The sequence below is a fragment of the Musca vetustissima genome, unplaced genomic scaffold (genome assembly GCF_032173495.1).
Source record: "Musca vetustissima isolate MV318-11 ecotype Yass unplaced genomic scaffold, APGP_CSIRO_Mvet_v1 utg169559, whole genome shotgun sequence".
Lineage (NCBI taxonomy): Eukaryota > Metazoa > Arthropoda > Insecta > Diptera > Muscidae > Musca > Musca vetustissima.
The window spans coordinates 282-21,214 of NW_026880892.1; the positions used below are offsets into that span (position 1 = coordinate 282).

The following is a 20,933-nucleotide window of genomic DNA, read 5'->3' on the forward strand; positions in this document are numbered from 1 at the left end:
TTGATACCATCAGCTTGGTCTTCTCGCCATTTTCTGCCAGTCCCACTTTGGCAGACTCCTTCTCAATTCGTTCAAAGTTGGCTATTGCCGCTCGCCATGTTCGACTTATTATGTCGATGTCGTCGGCATAAACGAGTAACATATGTTGTTTGACATGATGAACGCAAACATGGAATGATGAACGCAGACATGGCTCTATTCACCCCTAAACGGATAGGGCTGTCGAATTCGTCATTATATGTGGCAATGTGTTTTTCGCGGGTCTTTTACAGGATTTGGTGCAGAGTGAAAATCTGGTCAATGGTAGATTTGCCAGGTCTGAAGCTGCATTGGTATGGTCCAATAATGTCACTAACGATTGGCTTCAGTCGTTCCTACAGCACGCTGGATAGCACTTTATATGCAATGGGAAGGAGACTTGTTCCTCTATAGTTGGCACGTATCGTCTTGTCCCCCTTTTTTTGTGCATGGGACAAAGGATGCTGAGGTTCTGTTCTAATCAGTTGTTGCATGCTCCGAACTATTCAAGACCCGCGGTCAGACACTGATAACCACCGGTCTTGAATATTTCGACTGGTAATCCATCGGCACCTGCTGCTCATCTTGACTAGGTGATTTGACACTATTTGATACTAGAAGCTTTTGAAAATGCTCGTTCCAGATCCTCGATTCGTTATCTGTATCTGTCCATCTTCATATCTACAGAAGAATGTGCCTACACCAAAGCCTTCGGTTTGGTGTTTTATTCGTTGGTAAAATTTCGAGACTTCGTTCTGACTCCTGTACATCTCGATCCGCTCATGTTTTTCTTGTTCTTTATTTTTTTTCTAAAAATACGTTTCTCCTCTCTCCTTTTCTCCCGATAATTCTCCATCGCACTACATGTTGCTAACGTCTAGCTAGTGTGTAAGTTGAGCGGTTTCTGGTATCTGTTCTGGTTTCTGGAATCGGTTCTGGTTTCTGGTATCTGTTATATTTCCAACTTTTCGCCGTCGAGTTTCTGTGTTGCATTTAATCGAACCTTTGCTCCTACATTAAGCCGAGTGCGAACCATGCCACAAGGTAGTGGTCCGAATCGATATTCGCTCCTCGTATCGAACGAACGTCTAAAACAGCACGTTTTGTAAAAAAGTAATAACCCCGATATAAGATTATCTGAGCAAGAATCGGGCAATGTAAAACATACGACGATGAAAACATACGAATATCGATTTATTGTCTTTGAGGTCCATACGTAAAATGTTGCGACCCACCTTTTTGCAGAATATTTGGAGGCCAAAAAACCTCAATTTGTGGAATTTAGGTCACGGTTTTAAAAAATAAGGCCGAAAATGGCACACAAGGACTCGAGATAGAAGCAGGATGTACTTTTCAAAAACATTCCTCATTCGATTTAGCTGAAGACATGTCGGTTTTAGAAAATGAGGGCGAAAATGGCACACAAGGTCTCGAGATAGAAGTAGGATGTGCTTTACAAAAATATTCTTCATTCGATTTGACTGAAGACATGTCATCTGAAAAATAACCTCCAATAGAGTTACTAGCTAAAAACTTAATCCCGCCGTAGCTAAAAAACTTGGCCTATTGTCCTTCTGGGTTCTCAATACACTCGCCAAATGGCTTTCATCTACACAAGGAATTGTATACCCCCCAGACCATGAGCTCCATTTTGTGTTACAGAATTAGTCTTAGCATTCTTTTACTAAACCAATATTATCATTTCATCAATTGATATCTGTAATTGAGTTTCTTTGAAATTGATTCATTCAACTTTTTACAGTTAGAGAAACATTACTAAATAGATATCTTCTTTCTATTGGTTCCCATATATCAAATATATTGCAAATGAATTATAACTATTGACTGTCACAAAGTAGAAATTCCACAGAAAAATACATTTAACTCCTTCATTCTATCTATTTCCTATGACAAGGTCGCATCAAATATAAATCAAATGAATATTAAAAAACCTTGAATTTTTAACTCACTTTCAGGGTCAAGTGGTGATGGATTTCTGTTTTTTGTGTGTGCGTAACGAGAACTAAATACATAACAACTTCTACAGGAAAAAACAGAAAACAAGGTCAAATATTTCATTAACATAAATTCTTTGAAAGGATTTTTGTGTCTGAGTACATTAACGCGTTCAGTGTGCTGTGAATATTCAACACTCAAAATGAATTTTATGTAATTAGTTACAAAGAAATTTCCCGTTTTTTAATGTTTACAACAATTTTAATGGAAACTTGACATTTACTTGACTTATATTTCATAACACTTCTATGAGCAGGCAAGTGTGGTATTCATTAGCAGTGGAGGATGATTTAAGGAAGCCTGAAATAATTTAGGGACGTTTTCAAGTTCTTGTAGTCCTTGAAAAAATATTCTTTAAAAAATCCACGCCTTGTATTGGTCCTCTTCAAAAATATTCTTTAAAAAATCCACGCCTTGTTGTAGTCCTCTTCAAAAATATTCTTTAAAAAATCCACGCCTTGTTGTAGTCCTCTTCAAAAATATTCTTTAAAAAATCCACGCCTTGTTGTAGTCCTCTTCAAAAATATTCTTTAAAAAATCCACGCCTTGTTGTAGTCCTCTTCAAAAATATTCTTTAAAAAATCCACGCCTTGTTGTAGTCCTCTTCAAAAATATTCTTTAAAAAATCCACGCCTTGTTGTAGTCCTCTTCAAAAATATTCTTTAAAAAATCCACGCCTTGTTGTAGTCCTCTTCAAAAATATTCTTTAAAAAATCCACGCCTTGTTGTAGTCCTCTTCAAAAATATTCTTTAAAAAATCCACGCCTTGTTGTAGTCCTCTTCAAAAATATTCTTTAAAAAATCCACGCCTTGTTGTAGTCCTCTTCAAAAATATTCTTTAAAAAATCCACGCCTTGTTGTAGTCCTCTTCAAAAATATTCTTTAAAAAATCCACGCCTTGTTGTAGTCCTCTTCAAAAATATTCTTTAAAAAATCCACGCCTTGTTGTAGTCCTCTTCAAAAATATTCTTTAAAAAATCCACGCCTTGTTGTAGTCCTCTTCAAAAATATTCTTTAAAAAATCCACGCCTTGTTGTAGTCCTCTTCAAAAATATTCTTTAAAAAATCCACGCCTTGTTGTAGTCCTCTTCAAAAATATTCTTTAAAAAATCCACGCCTTGTTGTAGTCCTCTTCAAAAATATTCTTTAAAAAATCCACGCCTTGTTGTAGTCCTCTTCAAAAATATTCTTTAAAAAATCCACGCCTTGTTGTAGTCCTCTTCAAAAATATTCTTTAAAAAATCCACGCCTTGTTGTAGTCCTCTTCAAAAATATTCTTTAAAAAATCCACGCCTTGTTGTAGTCCTCTTCAAAAATATTCTTTAAAAAATCCACGCCTTGTTGTAGTCCTCTTCAAAAATATTCTTTAAAAAATCCACGCCTTGTTGTAGTCCTCTTCAAAAATATTCTTTAAAAAATCCACGCCTTGTTGTAGTCCTCTTCAAAAATATTCTTTAAAAAATCCACGCCTTGTTGTAGTCCTCTTCAAAAATATTCTTTAAAAAATCCACGCCTTGTTGTAGTCCTCTTCAAAAATATTCTTTAAAAAATCCACGCCTTGTTGTAGTCCTCTTCAAAAATATTCTTTAAAAAATCCACGCCTTGTTGTAGTCCTCTTCAAAAATATTCTTTAAAAAATCCACGCCTTGTTGTAGTCCTCTTCAAAAATATTCTTTAAAAAATCCACGCCTTGTTGTAGTCCTCTTCAAAAATATTCTTTAAAAAATCCACGCCTTGTTGTAGTCCTCTTCAAAAATATTCTTTAAAAAATCCACGCCTTGTTGTAGTCCTCTTCAAAAATATTCTTTAAAAAATCCACGCCTTGTTGTAGTCCTCTTCAAAAATATTCTTTAAAAAATCCACGCCTTGTTGTAGTCCTCTTCAAAAATATTCTTTAAAAAATCCACGCCTTGTTGTAGTCCTCTTCAAAAATATTCTTTAAAAAATCCACGCCTTGTTGTAGTCCTCTTCAAAAATATTCTTTAAAAAATCCACGCCTTGTTGTAGTCCTCTTCAAAAATATTCTTTAAAAAATCCACGCCTTGTTGTAGTCCTCTTCAAAAATATTCTTTAAAAAATCCACGCCTTGTTGTAGTCCTCTTCAAAAATATTCTTTAAAAAATCCACGCCTTGTTGTAGTCCTCTTCAAAAATATTCTTTAAAAAATCCACGCCTTGTTGTAGTCCTCTTCAAAAATATTCTTTAAAAAATCCACGCCTTGTTGTAGTCCTCTTCAAAAATATTCTTTAAAAAATCCACGCCTTGTTGTAGTCCTCTTCAAAAATATTCTTTAAAAAATCCACGCCTTGTTGTAGTCCTCTTCAAAAATATTCTTTAAAAAATCCACGCCTTGTTGTAGTCCTCTTCAAAAATATTCTTTAAAAAATCCACGCCTTGTTGTAGTCCTCTTCAAAAATATTCTTTAAAAAATCCACGCCTTGTTGTAGTCCTCTTCAAAAAATATTCTTTAAAAAATCCACGCCTTGTTGTAGTCCTCTTCAAAAATATTCTTTAAAAAATCCACGCCTTGTTGTAGTCCTCTTCAAAAATATTCTTTAAAAAATCCACGCCTTGTTGTAGTCCTCTTCAAAAATATTCTTTAAAAAATCCACGCCTTGTTGTAGTCCTCTTCAAAAATATTCTTTAAAAAATCCACGCCTTGTTGTAGTCCTCTTCAAAAATATTCTTTAAAAAATCCACGCCTTGTTGTAGTCCTCTTCAAAAATATTCTTTAAAAAATCCACGCCTTGTTGTAGTCCTCTTCAAAAATATTCTTTAAAAAATCCACGCCTTGTTGTAGTCCTCTTCAAAAATATTCTTTAAAAAATCCACGCCTTGTTGTAGTCCTCTTCAAAAATATTCTTTAAAAAATCCACGCCTTGTTGTAGTCCTCTTCAAAAATATTCTTTAAAAAATCCACGCCTTGTTGTAGTCCTCTTCAAAAATATTCTTTAAAAAATCCACGCCTTGTTGTAGTCCTCTTCAAAAATATTCTTTAAAAAATCCACGCCTTGTTGTAGTCCTCTTCAAAAATATTCTTTAAAAAATCCACGCCTTGTTGTAGTCCTCTTCAAAAATATTCTTTAAAAAATCCACGCCTTGTTGTAGTCCTCTTCAAAAATATTCTTTAAAAAATCCACGCCTTGTTGTAGTCCTCTTCAAAAATATTCTTTAAAAAATCCACGCCTTGTTGTAGTCCTCTTCAAAAATATTCTTTAAAAAATCCACGCCTTGTTGTAGTCCTCTTCAAAAATATTCTTTAAAAAATCCACGCCTTGTTGTAGTCCTCTTCAAAAATATTCTTTAAAAAATCCACGCCTTGTTGTAGTCCTCTTCAAAAATATTCTTTAAAAAATCCACGCCTTGTTGTAGTCCTCTTCAAAAATATTCTTTAAAAAATCCACGCCTTGTTGTAGTCCTCTTCAAAAATATTCTTTAAAAAATCCACGCCTTGTTGTAGTCCTCTTCAAAAATATTCTTTAAAAAATCCACGCCTTGTTGTAGTCCTCTTCAAAAATATTCTTTAAAAAATCCACGCCTTGTTGTAGTCCTCTTCAAAAATATTCTTTAAAAAATCCACGCCTTGTTGTAGTCCTCTTCAAAAATATTCTTTAAAAAATCCACGCCTTGTTGTAGTCCTCTTCAAAAATATTCTTTAAAAAATCCACGCCTTGTTGTAGTCCTCTTCAAAAATATTCTTTAAAAAATCCACGCCTTGTTGTAGTCCTCTTCAAAAATATTCTTTAAAAAATCCACGCCTTGTTGTAGTCCTCTTCAAAAATATTCTTTAAAAAATCCACGCCTTGTTGTAGTCCTCTTCAAAAATATTCTTTAAAAAATCCACGCCTTGTTGTAGTCCTCTTCAAAAATATTCTTTAAAAAATCCACGCCTTGTTGTAGTCCTCTTCAAAAATATTCTTTAAAAAATCCACGCCTTGTTGTAGTCCTCTTCAAAAATATTCTTTAAAAAATCCACGCCTTGTTGTAGTCCTCTTCAAAAATATTCTTTAAAAAATCCACGCCTTGTTGTAGTCCTCTTCAAAAATATTCTTTAAAAAATCCACGCCTTGTTGTAGTCCTCTTCAAAAATATTCTTTAAAAAATCCACGCCTTGTAGTGGTCCTTGAAAAAATATTCTTTAAAAAATCCACGCCTTGTATTGGTCCTCTTCAAAAATATTCTTTAAAAAATGCACGCCTTGTATTGGTTCTCTTCAAGAATATTCTTTATAAAATGCACGCCTTGTATTGGTCCTCTTCAAAAATATTCTTTAAAAAATCCACGCCTTGTATTGGTCCTCTTCAAAAATATTCTTTAAAAAATCCACGCCTTGTATTGGTCCTCTTCAAAAATATTCTTTAAAAAATCCACGCCTTGTATTGGTCCTCTTCAAAAATATTCTTTAAAAAATCCACGCCTTGTATTGGTCCTCTTCAAAAATATTCTTTAAAAAATCCACGCCTTGTTGTAGTCCTCTTCAAAAATATTCGTTAAAAAATCCACGCCTTGTTGTAGTCCTCTTCAAAAATATTCTTTAAAAAATCCACGCCTTGTAGTGGTCCTTGAAAAAATATTCTTTAAAAAATCCACGCCTTGTAGTGGTCCTTGAAAAAATATTCTTTAAAAAATCCACGCCTTGTATTGGTCCTCTTCAAAAATATTCTTTAAAAAATCCACGCCTTGTATTGGTCCTCTTCAAAAATATTCTTTAAAAAATCCACGCCTTGTATTGGTCCTCTTCAAAAATATTCTTTAAAAAATCCACGCCTTGTTGTAGTCCTCTTCAAAAATATTCGTTAAAAAATCCACGCCTTGTTGTAGTCCTCTTCAAAAATATTCTTTAAAAAATCCACGCCTTGTAGTGGTCCTTGAAAAAATATTCTTTAAAAAATCCACGCCTTGTATTGGTCCTCTTCAAAAATATTCTTTAAAAAATCCACGCCTTGTATTGGTCCTCTTCAAAAATATTCTTTAAAAAATCCACGCCTTGTTGTAGTCCTCTTCAAAAATATTCGTTAAAAAATCCACGCCTTGTTGTAGTCCTCTTCAAAAATATTCTTTAAAAAATCCACGCCTTGTAGTGGTCCTCTTCAAAAATATTCTTTAAAAAATCCACGCCTTGTATTGGTCCTCTTCAAAAATATTCTTTAAAAAATCCACGCCTTGTATTGGTCCTCTTCAAAAATATTCTTTAAAAAATCCACGCCTTGTTGTAGTCCTCTTCAAAAATATTCGTTAAAAAATCCACGCCTTGTTGTAGTCCTCTTCAAAAATATTCTTTAAAAAATCCACGCCTTGCATTGGTCCTTGAAAAAATATATAAATAAAAAATATATATAAAATAAAATATATAAAAATAAAAAAGCTTTGAAAAACCAGTAAGGAAAGTAGTAAAGTCGGACGGGGCCGACTATATGATACCCTTCACCACTTTGGGTATATTCAACAGACGTCGCATTTTACCTAACATCGTGCACTATTTACCTAACATCGGACGAAAATATATATGGGAGTTATATCTAAACCTGAACCGATTTTCAAGAAAACTTAACACACATCATTCTATACCTATTTCATTACGCTGTGCCAAATATAATGTGTATAAATATTCTTTAAAAAATCCACGCTTTAAATAGTCCTTGAAATTTAGCTTTAACATTGCATTCCAGCAACTCATTTACATTCCATAAGTCTCGGTCATTTACACAATAACCCAATGCGACCCTATACAATAAATCCTACACTTTTTTGCTTATAATTACAACCTCTTGTACGAAATAGCTTAGAATTTCCGTACACGGCTTCTACCCCACCCTTGAGGTTAAATACAAGTAAATATTTTTCGTACAAAATATTAAAATCAAAAACAAAATGCATGACCACTATTTATAAACAAGCCAGCCCAGGGGCTAAGAATTTTTAAAGAACACAACTGAAAAACAAAAAAATTCTATACAAGCCGAAAAGAAATGCAAAAATAACTTCATATTTGTTTGCTTTTCTTTCATGAGACCCTTGACCCACAAACAAATGCAAATATATGCAAAAATTGCCTTGTTCAAGAATAGGTGAGGAAAAAGTGAGAAACAAAAAATGCAATCCCTTCCCCCTCCCTAAAAAGGATGTAAAATTTAAAATAACAAGAAAAACAACAACAAAAAACACCAATCATCATCTTCGCTGTAGTCGTAGCCATCATCATCTACACCATCATAAAAAGCAACAATTTGCAGTAGCAGCAACAGCTCTGTTAACCAATTTGGTTCGGTTGCACAGATGCACTTCCGAAAATGACTTCTTTACGCTTGTTGTTGTTGTCGGTAAAGAACCAACAACTTGAGTACATGTTAGCATCCTGACAGAATGTGTACGGCACGTCACAGTGAATACAAGTGCAAGGTCACAAATCACAACATGATTTTATGGTAGAAAAATGTGAGTGATGGGATATAAAAGGGGGAGGATGGTATGATAAGATTTTCGAAAAATAATTGTGAGAGCTGCAGCTTTAAGTCGTCATGTCCGCTCGTCTGTTAGAATTACGATATAGCTAAGAATAATTAAGAGTTGTTGAGATAAATTGGTCCGCGATTTGAGAGTTCATCTGATAAAAATGTTCAATACAGGTGTCATGTTTTGACATAGTCTTTATTAAAGGTACCTCGTTCCATGTTCAATATAAAGTTGTTGTTATTTGGAATTTCTGTTTCTCAGAGTCTTTTGAGAAACCGAAGTTTTTTTTCGACCGATTCGGCCTGACCTTATTTTTCGACAGAATAACCTGTAATTGTGTATTTCTTTTTGATGGTGTGCATATCTCCTCACTGGATTATCGGAATCCAAAAACTTCGCCCAAAAATACTCAAAATGGCTTACCTTTGACAACAAAGTAAGATAAAAAAGGAAGGTCTTTATCGATTGAATTAATCCTAGTTCATACTGGAAGCGATTGAATTAGTAGTTCTTGGGTAATCGTGCCAGTCATTTTTTAAACCGGTGTTTCATAAAAATCCATTTAAAGTTTGAGAAGGACTGATGCTGAAACAATAAATTGGCTATATCTTCAAGAGTTGTTGAGATGTTCAGTTGAAATTTTGAGGGGATTTATTGTATGCTGGAAGTTTCATCAAAAAATTAAAGTGAAATTTTTTGATAATGGGAGGCTCCCCTTAATAAATAAACATTTTTACAAAAAGTGCCTCGTTTAGGTATTTTTAAAATTCCATTTCGATTTCTCAGAATATAAAATTAGTAATCCTCGGTGAAAATGTTCAACTTAGGCTCATATATCCTACAAACATGTTCCGAACTATACACGTATAAACCCTACAATTTCACCATTAGACTATATTCAATATTCGAACACCTTCCTCGTCACCAAAGAAACAAAAAGAGCACATTATTGCCATGACCAAATTAAAGCAACAGCTGCTTAAATTTGCAAACCCACATAAAGGGAATGTGTAACAGATTTCCCAGAATGCCTAAAACATCAGCAAATGTGAAAGTAACATTAGGGTGGTATGGAAATGTAATTTAGATATTAAAATAAAGAATACTTTTAGAAGAAATATTAAATAAAGGCAACTTATAAAATATGATCTGCAGACACTCTATTTAGAACATATACCAAGATTGGATATTTGGACGTACTACTCCTAAGATGTTTGAAAATATGATACTTAGCTCTACGTTTTGGAATTGCCTCCATTTCCGTCAGTTTACAAGTTTTAGGCGCATATTTCCACCAAAGATGAAATTTGGAATGCCGGGTAGTTGGAGGGTGAAAAACATGTAGAGACATAGCCCTCAAAGGGCCCTCGGTAGTTTTAAGATTTCGGCCGCATTTTCCCAAAGTGGCTTCCGGTTTCCTGGTGAATAATAAACTTCTTCCCCAAAAATGTTCTACATAGGTCAATTTTTTACATAGCCTCCATGTAAAGGCCAGTTTCATTTCCGACGACTACTCAAGCCTTAAGAGGATCCCCTTTCTCGGTTTCAAAAAATTCTCTAATCTTAATTTAAGAATGTCCCTATAAAATTTCAAGTGAAAATCTCAACAAATCTATTGTGTCAGCATCACGCGAGGACAGATTTGTTCCTCATATTTTAAACGGGGTTTTCTAAGTCGATTTATGCATGTCCGCCCGTCTCTCCATGTTAAATTGTAAACAAAGTGCAGGTTGCATTTACGATGCGGTTTGGACGAAATTTGGCGCAGCTCACTTATTTGGCCAAAGGACGAACCCTATTGAAATTGGTTCAAATTTAAATAAAGCTCCCCTATATTTTCGTCAAATTTAATGTAAATGGTGCACCAAAGTCCCTATATATATGTATTTGATTTGCACGAAATTTGGTAAAACGTACTGAATTAGGTCAAGAATGATGTGTGTTAAGTTTCCTGAAAATCGGTCCAGTTTTAGATATAGCTCCCATATATAGTTTCGTCCGATTTAAAGTAAATGGTGTACCAAATTCCCTATATATCTTTCGATTTGCACGAAATTTGGCATACCGTAATGAATTAGGTCTAGAATGATGTGTGTGAAGTTTCCTGAAAATCGGTTCAGTTTTAAATATAGCTCCTATATATATTTCCGTCCGATTTAATGTAAGTGGATTTAGATATAGCTCACACATATATTTTCGTCCGATTTGATGTAAATGGTTACCAATGTCCCTATATATCATTCGATTTGCACGAAATTTGGCATAGCGTAATAAATTAGGTCTAGGCTGATGTGTGTCAAGTTTTCTGAAAATCGGTTCAGATTTAGATATAGCTCCCATATATATTTTCGTCCGATTTAATGTAAATGGTGCACCAAAGTCCATCTATATCTTTCGATTGGCACGAAATTTGGTATAGTGTACTGAATAAGGTCTAGAATGATGTGTGTTAAGTTTCCTGAAAATTGGTTCTGATTTAGATATTGCTCCCATATATATTTTCCTCCGATTTAATGTAAATGGTGCACTGAAGACCCGCAGTTTGTCCGATTGCCACACAATTTTGTACAATGAACTGTAGTTAATATAAGTTAATCTCTGGCAAGTATCATTGAATTCGGTTAAGATTTTGATATAGCTAATATATATATATATATATATACACTTTAAATTGATTTACATAATTTTGTCCTATTGTAAGAAGCAACCCTATATCTGACCAAAAGAAAAAAAATAGTATAGCTTGTAGAATGGCATGTTTATGGACCCATTTTTCGTGTTAGTGGTCCTTTAACGTCTGTTACGATTCATCTGCTGAATATACCCAAAGTGGTGAAGGGTATCACATAGTCGGCCCCGTCCGACTTTACTACTTTCCTTACTAGTTTTAACTATACAGATGAAGTTCAAAGGCCCACTTCTTCACAAACTGTCATAATTTCGGAGAATTTGTTTTCTGACTAACAAATTACTTACTTAACTGGCTTGTGACAGAACATTTCTTCCAAAAGCAGAGCTTTTCCAATTTGAAAGACCATTTGCCAAAATGTCTCTTCCATTTGATCTTTACATCTAATTCGTGGCCTTCACCTTCTGCGCGAGCCATCAGTTGGCTCGTTTTTATATGCCTTTTGTGCTGGGGCATCTTCATCCATTCTCATAACATGACCTGGCCAACGTAGTAGCTGCAGCTTAATACGTCTGACAATGCCGATGTCCGAGAATTGATGGCTCATGGTTCATTCGACGACGATATTCACTGTCGACACAGATCGGCCCATATATCATTCAGAACTTTCTCATCTGCTTGCGCAATCACTCATGCTTCAGATCCATATAACAGCACGGGTAGTATCAGTGTCTTATAGAGTGTGAGTTTGGTCTGGCGGGAAGGTGGCCTTGTTTCTAAACTGCTTACTTAGACCATAGTAGCATCTTTTGGCCAACACAATCCTTCCCTGAATTTCAAACTGATGTTATTTGTTTTATTTATGGCGGTATCGCAAGTTTCACAGTTGGTCCGAGTCTACTGGACGTCTTGCCTATTGATACCATGAGCTTGGTCTTCTCGCCATTTACGGCCAGACCCACATAGGCAGAGTCCTTCTCAATTTGTTTAAAGGTGGCTGTTACCGCTCTCAATATTCGACCCATTATGTCGATGTCATCGGCGTAGGCGAGTAAAACTTGTTATTTGGTGTACAGAGTGCCATTTCTATTCACATTTGCATCTCGTATGACCTTTTTCAGCATGATGTTAAATAGGTCACACGACAAACTGTCATCTTGTCTGAATCCTCGTTCGGTATTAAAGGGCTCCGATAGGTCTTTTCCGACTTTACTTGCTTATCTTGTGTCAGTTATCCTGCATAGCCGTATTATTGTTGCAGAAATGCCGAACGCAGACATGGCTTTAAACACCTCTGTCGAAAGCGGCTTTATTGTCAACGAATAGGTGGAATGTGTCGATGTGTTTTTCGTGGGCCTTTTCCAGGATTTGGCGCAGGGTGAAAATCTGGTCAATGTTGGATTTGGCAGGCTGAAGCCCCACGTTTCCTTCCATATCTCTACAGGAGGTAAAATTTCCGGACTTCGCTTTAACTCCTGCACATCTCGATTTGCTCCCGCTAACGGTTTTCTTGTTCTTTCTTCTTTTTTCTCTCCTTTTCACCCTATAATTCTCTCCAGCCTTACGTGTCGCTACTGTCTGCAGGGTTGACCTATACGTTGCGTTTTTCATATCAATAGCTTCTTGATGGTGGTTTGGTACCCAATTGTGGCTTTTGATGCAGTTTGTAGGGAGTGGGCAATTATTTGCCATTATGCTTCTATATTCATATCGGGATATCATGTCAGGTATCAACCGAATAAAATGTCGGATTTTATCCAAACTTTGCAAATTGTAATACTTTTAAACAACCTAGTTTGAAGTTCGAAGATGGGACCCATAGGTTCGTTCCTCCTGATACCTATCGAAAGTTGTCGTTCTCGGTCTCAAAGAATCCGATTTAAAAATTACAGAAAATTTTGTGAAAAATTATATTAAAACTTTAAAATTTCCGAGATCTTTATATGAAGATTATGTCAACATATGAACCCTCTAAATTCCGAAATGTGGTTGGGATCTTTGGGTGGGCGCTATATCAAAAAATGGGTATATATATAGACAATTATCCGCAAAAAAAATATTTTACCCTCCAATATCTCGGAATGCCAATTTACAGGTTCTACAATAGGAAAAAGTCGCTTAAAAACTTCATAACACTGACAATGAGGTGCTACCCTTACATAGGGACTGTGCCGAAACATGCCAGCCAAGGTTACCGTTGTGCGACTAAAGTCGCAAATTGCCACCTTTTTGATGACCTGTGACTCTATGTACAACTTTTTAAAATTTTTGCGACTTTTAATAATTTCCTGAATAACCTAGTCCTATTTTTCACCAGGTTTTGTTATTGTAAATGTTTTCACTAAAGTGTGTAATTTTAATTCGAAAATTTTTCGAATGCGCTCAATATAATATATACCCTCTTGCATCCTTATATCCATTTGTTTGTACAGATGTTCGCAATTGTTGTACTACTTTACATAGGACATGAAAAGCAATCAAACAAAATAACAAATACTACTTACAAAGATATACAATAGAGAGCGAGATGAGTATCTGACAAAATGTGCAAAATCCTCAGCAACACGTTTGCTGGCCTCAAAACCACATTAAATAGAGATGGTTTGTAATTTTAGGTCAAGTTCATGCCCCTATGGCATGTTTTTGGTATTTTTGGCAAGCCTTAATGGAGAGAATTTAAACAAAGAGTGAAATTATTTCCGAAAAAATATCTCAAGGCGACATATAGTGTATTCTCAGAGAAGATAGAGAATGTGATAGTAAAAATATGCATTCATTTGGAATTTAAAAAATAAATATTTTACGTGAAAGCATTCAAGTGGCAAATATGAATTGTAATCCAATGTTGCTAAAGGATGTGAGAATGTTGCGAAAATGTGTCAATGGCAACATGGTTGCGAAAAGCGTGGCAAATGCAACAAATTACGTATGTGTGTGTGTGTGTCCCACTACCATGTTTGAAGCAACATGTATAGCTTTTAACTGTTTCATTCATGCCTCTCGCATGGCAATGACTGACTGATGCGGTGGCGGAAACACGGTTACCTTGAATCAACAGCAACAGCATCCTTGAAAGGTGATTATTTTTAAACACACACCCGAGGCGAATGCACTTAACAGCAAACACTTAACATTAGTAGTACCCCTCTAGTGTTGTCAGAACATTTTTCATAAAATAGTGCAAATCTCATGCACTAATTAACGTCGAGTACTTTGAGTAAATGGCAATGTTGGCGGTGATTAGGAAACACAAGGCAGATGCTAATGATTGGAAATGTAAGGAATAATCATAATTCATACGTAAGAAATAATCATAATTGCAAATGGGAAGTATTCAGGAAAATGTGAAATTTGTTAAATTATGCATATGGGTTGTTTGTTGAGATTTATGTGTAGTGGAATGGAAGGTTGTTGCATATTTGATAAAAGTTTATGTTGTCATTTAAATCACCCAAAAACAAAAATTATTATATAAGGCATACGAATATCAATAAATTGTAAGCTTCATTGTATTTTTTAACGAATATTATTCCAAAGAACGAACTACACAAGGCATCGAATTTAAAAAATTGGTCTTTTAAAGCGGTTATTTTTTAAAGAATAGTTTTCAAGGCCTTCTAGGGCGTGGATTTAAAAAAAATATATTTTTAAGATCTTTCTAAGGCATCGATTTAAAAAAATATATATTACTAAGGTCCTTCAAATGCGTGTACTTTCTTAGAAAATATTTTTCAACATCCTTCTAAGGCAAAGAATATGTTTTCAATGTCCTTCTAAGACCTAGATTCAAAAATATATAGTTCTTCAAGGTGCTTCTAAGGCATGAATTAAAAAAATTGTAAGGTGCTTCTCAGGCGTGGATTAACAAAAATCGAAGTCTTTGATCCAAATTATGTACAACCTAACATTTTAAGCCTATATCCTGACCAAAGGTGGGGCCTATCGGTTTGTAAATATAATACCAAAGCAATGGAGTTTCCATTTTGATTCAAATATTGCATATCGTAATAATGAATTATTTATTTCATGGTTTAATAAGCAATAATTTAGATAGAGCCCTGAATTTTTACACACATTTTGCTTGTACTTCAAGGATGTTTGGTATTGTAAATGGGGTATATTGGTCAACGTTTGAAGAAGATATCCCAGAACCAATAAGAGATGACGGTATAGAGTGTACACCAACGGTATAGAGTGTACACCACCATGGTACCTAAGATGAGGTCAGAATAGCAATCAATCGGCTAACGAATAATAAAGCAGCATGTGCCGATGGGTTAACAGGCGAGCTACGAGTATTCAAGACTGGTGGTCAGATGCTGGTCAGGAGCATGCACCAGCTGATTATGATTGGAATCTCAACATTCTGTGTCCCGTGCACAAAAAAGGAGACAAGACGATATGTGCCAACTATAGAAGAATAAGTCTAATAATAAGAACTACAGCTTCGAGGTAATCAAAGATATTATATATACCTTGGTACCTCCATAAATAACACTAATGACATCAGTTTTGAAATTCGGAGGAGGATAGTGTTAGCCACCTCCCGCCAGACCAAACTCACAATCTAGAAGACGCTGATACTACCCGTGCTGTTATATGGATCTGAAGCATGGGTACTTACGCAAGCAGATGAGGCAGCTCTTGCAGTGTTTGGGAGAAAAATGATCAAAAAGATCTATGGGCCGGTCGGTCCCAGCTCTAAAGGCATATACAAACGATCTGATGGTTCACGCAAAAGGGAAGGTCACAACATTGCCGAACATGGTCTTTCAAATTGGAAAAACTACACAAAAGATCGACGCGCCTGGAAATCCTGGAAGCTCGGCTTATGAAACGAAAGTTCTGTCACATGCTAGCTAAGTAATTAAGTTTATCAGTAGTGACAGTTCATCGCTGAGGAAGGCTGCCAAAAACATCAGTTCGTACTGATCAACAAATTGTCATAGCAGAATTTGTGTGACGGTTATCGTTGGATATAACCCCAAGAACAGAGCGTGGTCGAGCTATGGTAGTAGATCTACATGCCCGGAATCTATCAAAAAAGCCATTTTATTTCTGCTCTCGGTTGAATTAAATTTAAATATTAAAGCCTCAGCCATGAACAAAATTACCGTGAGAAAGTCCAAAAATGAAAGGCCATGCCACAGTATTGCAAGGGTACAGGGAAACCAAGAGGATGGTCAATAATGGTATTTAGCTGTTTTTCCTTTTATGGACTTAGATATATTTACGAAATTTATAATGTAATGGATTGTTTATGCAAATGTATTGGGAAACGCTATGATTCTCTTTGCTGAAGAAAATGTGCCGTTTGTTTTGGTGTTTCGGCTTGACAATTTTTTGGAGTAGCATGGATAGCAAAATAAAAAGAGTTTTAAGAATAGACAGACATAGTCTCTTCCCACAGGTTCAGGATGCAAAGAAGGATCAAATTGAACATTTTATTGATTCAGTGCCTCGTAGGTGTGCTGTCGTAATGAAAAATATTGGTTTTTCAATTACTAGCAAAATTTGTTTATTTATAAGAAAAAAAATCAAAAAGTTGCTTTAGTTTTGACCATGTACAAATGGGGTCAATTTAATTTCATGTGTTTTAAAAATGAATAAATTGCCTATTTCTGAAAAAACTTTCACTATAACTTTATTTTCAATAAAGTTAGAGGTCATTTATTCAGTTTGCGATTTTAGTTGCTTTACCACCCGTGTATACGCCATAGATTGCAAATTTTGCCGTTTTTCACACAAAAGGCTGGGTTCATTTATTATATACAACTGCTCATTAATATTCTATGACATTGAGAGCTTGGGATTGATTAGGTCTTATTAATATCATTGGATTGTAACCAGTCAGCTACCAACTGTCTATAGACACATTACGTCATTTAAATTAGATCTGTAAAATGTTTAATAGATAATAGAGACCAATAAAAGGTTTATTTATTTTTTATGAAGAAGGTTTATTTTAATATGAAGATTTGGTCAAAATTCCAAAATACCGAATACCGTTATATGGGGGCTATCGCAATCAGTAAGTCAATATTAAAATTTTTGGTAGACCCAATTGGCATTCAAAATACCAAATTAAAGCTAATTCGGTTCAAAAACGTACCTAATACCGACATTTTGGTGGTCCCGTAAATGGGGTCTACCTAGGGTTTGGGAATTCCCGTCTTTTTTCATTCCCGGGAAATCAGGAATTCAAATTTTTCATTCCCGGGAACCCGGGAATTCCCGGGACTTTTCACAACCTTTGCAAATAAAATATGAAAGGGTAGGTGTGATATATTTTTTAATTAAATAATTAGAATTATAAAAATATAAGTTCTACGTCATTGTACAATAATATATAAAAATTAAGAATTATTTTTTAAATAAGAGTATTTTAGTATGTTTTTGACAATCTATTTGTACACATAAAACACATATGAACAATTTTTAATTTGTGAATTAATTTGTGAATTAAGCAAAATATTCTCTCACAATTATGGACTTTTACTTACTTTATATAAAACTTATTTATTTTTAAGAACTACTGTGGCAAGGTTTTGATCATATAGGGGTTGACTTTGCAAAAATTTTAATTTAATTTTAAAACATGTATTCCTTTGGAGTACCTTTATCACTACTAGATGACCAGATTCTACTTCATTGCTACTTTTTTGGCACATACGTATTCCCCAAACTATCTGGGTCTCTTTAAAACTTTAGTTTATGTATATACATTTTAAGCCACGTCGGTCACTTATTTCTTTTTGTAATATCTTTGAAATTGAATGGTCGATGGATGTTTGTTGATCTTACAGTGTATGGAATGATTCCAGCAAAAGAACCCTTCTATAGGACATTAAGAATAAATTTTCTTATGCCGTTCGCCCTATCTGAAACAGTTGCTACAATGTGGGTTTCAAACATAATTCCAACAATTTTTTCTTCAATCATATTCCGAATTTTGAACCTACTTGTTATATAAATCAGTTTTAAAATGAGTATCTTCCACTTAAACACACATTAAAATATCGTACCTATGTTGTTGTTGTATTATCCATAACAAATAATACCACAGATGGATCAACGGATCCATTCTGCTTATGGCTTTAGCATTGAAATATTTAATTCTATATTTATATTTATTTAAAAATATTATTTCCCGGTTTCCCGGGAAAAGTATCGGGAAATCCCGGGAATATCGATTTCAAAAAAATCCGGAAATCCCGGGAATACCCGGGACGGGAATTCCCGACCCCAAACCCTAGGTCTACCGTAAAAAGTTTACCAATATTGATAATTTTTAAGAAGAAGATATTTTACCCTATGAGAACCCAAAATACCAAATTTCAACTAAATCGGTGGAAAACCGTGCAAATTCTCCCTAAAATAACGGAATGTGGGAAGTATCGTTATATGATGGCTATCGTACAAATTGGACCGATATTGAAAATTGTTGGAAGAAGGATGTGTTACCACAAAAGAACCCAAAATACCAAATTTCAGCCACTTGGGTTGAAAAACGTCAAAAAAGTCTAAAATATCCAATATTTGAGGGTACCGTTATATAGGGATCAAACCGTTGTCCTATATATCCCAATTCCAATTCCTTAAATATTTCGAGCTCTATCATGATTTAAACAGACGGACAGACCGACTTGCATAAATCAGCATAGAATTTTATTCTGACCAATAATAATTTTACTTTAATCATACTGTACAAAAATTGTTTAGATCTTTGAGAATCTGAGCTAAAATTCTTAAAAAAAACGTTCTATATCTTTATATTCTTTCATTAACCCATCCAATTCGTAAAAATATGTATTATTTTTATATTGAAAGTTTAACATTATTAATTTTTAACTATTTTGGTTTTTATATTACACTCCTCACAAATTATTTTTTATTATTGTCATATTTTTAGGTCTTATACAAACTGGATTTGTTCATGTCGAAGACCATCTTGTGGATATTTCAACGAGTAGGGCTTTGCCGGTAAGTAAACCTTATAAAACAATGTCGCCCGCACTTTGGTACACATTAAAAAAATATATATATATATATATATATATTTTAATTACAAAAAATCAAACAAAAAATTACACTAACTTTACCCCAGATGGGACTCGAACCCACAATCCCCGGCTTAGGAGGCCGATGCCGTATCCATTGGGCCACTGGGGCAGTTAGGCGCAATTGAAATAATTGCTGTTAATAAACTCATGAACACACACACAGTATATCATATCCACCACTGTGAACAAAATGGAATATGAAACATCACAGGTTCTATTTTTAGAACAGCAGCAGCAACAACAACGAACGATACGTCACGAATCCACCACCATGTATAGCAACAGCAGCCGCACAACACCTTGTTTTATTGAAAATAACAAAACAAAGAACGAACTAGCAAACCGACAGACAGACCCCTTTATGGTGCGGCGATAACACAAAACCATACAAAAACAACAACGAGGTACGAGAATTCTGACAATGCGAACATGTTGGTATGTCTGTTGGTTTGTGACCACATTCCGCCCCAAGTTATAAATAAATAATAACAAATGAAACACACGTAGTCTGTCATAGCCGGGATGTGACGCAGCAATCGAAGAGAGGTTGTGAAGAGAATGTGTGTATGTGCTAACAAACGAAGAGAAAGTCTCTGGTGGCAGTGGAGCACGTTTTCTTAAGAGTTTGGTACCCATACTTGTTTCTTTGGTGGATGCAAAGAATGAAATGCGAATGAAAGAGCTAAACAAAGTAAACAAAACTTCAACGGGCATACCTATGAAAGTTCTCTCTTTCTTTGTAAAACATGTGCTTTTTAATTCAGAGGTGTCCAACAAAAATATATAGCTATAACCTTAAAATTTTGTTTTCCAAAACGGCATATACATTAGAACTTTTTACCGGGTTAATCCACTTTATGAGGATTTATTTGGCATATATGCAAAGTAATTGACAATTGAAACCCACTGGGTTAACGAAATCCGGTTAAATGTAAACGTACTACAATGTGTAAACAAATTGTTGCTACGATTTTATGGAGTTATATATACTAAATGTTCAACCTATTCAAGTTTATTTAAATGAGCAGTTACTTGTAATGAACTAGTTCCCTAATAGGAATATGTGGTCCAAGGCACTATTCAACTTCAAGACTTTTCGATTGTAGAGACTGACCAAAATGTCGACTTTTTGATCATTCGATTTTGTAAAAGGTGTTAACAATCGATTTTCGACTTTTGGTAAATATTGCAAAGGTGCTAACAATCGATTTTCGACTTTTGGTAAATATCGCAAAGTCAATGAAAATCGATTTTCGACTTTTAAAAATTTATTTTCTTTGTATTTAACGGATTATTAAACCGATCGTGTTTCACTATGGTAAATGAAAATTCTGAAATATTTGATTTTTGGTGCCATAAGCTTTATGTGATAAAAACCAGTTATTTATAAGGAAAATCATCTGTCGATCATAAAAAGTCGAATTCGGCTGTAATGCTTTCCAATCAATGATGAGTATATCAAAATGTTTTAAAGTGTATTTTTGACTTATTTAATATAAACATAACATAACACGCCTTGAAATATATAATTAAAAATATAAAGATAAATATTGAAAGCATTAATTATTGAAAACATTAATTTATATTAAATGAAAAACTTAACAGAATTAAACAATATTTCCAATACAAACAGTCGACGTTATTTCGATTTAATTGCTAATAAAGGGACCCCACCCATTCTCAGTTTCCAAAAATGTTATTTTTTGATTTGTTTCGAACTTACACTAATTCAAGAATGTCATTATAAAATTTTA

General features: G+C 34.5%; 1 non-coding gene across 1 annotated transcript; it reads right to left on the minus strand.

Moving 5' to 3' along the window:
• Nucleotides 1-19,215: 19,215 nt before the first annotated feature.
• On the minus strand, nt 19,216-19,288 carry Trnar-ccu (transfer RNA arginine (anticodon CCU)). Its single transcript has one exon. It is a non-coding gene; the product is annotated as a tRNA-Arg (tRNA).
• Between the last annotated feature and the right edge of the window lie 1,645 nt (nt 19,289-20,933).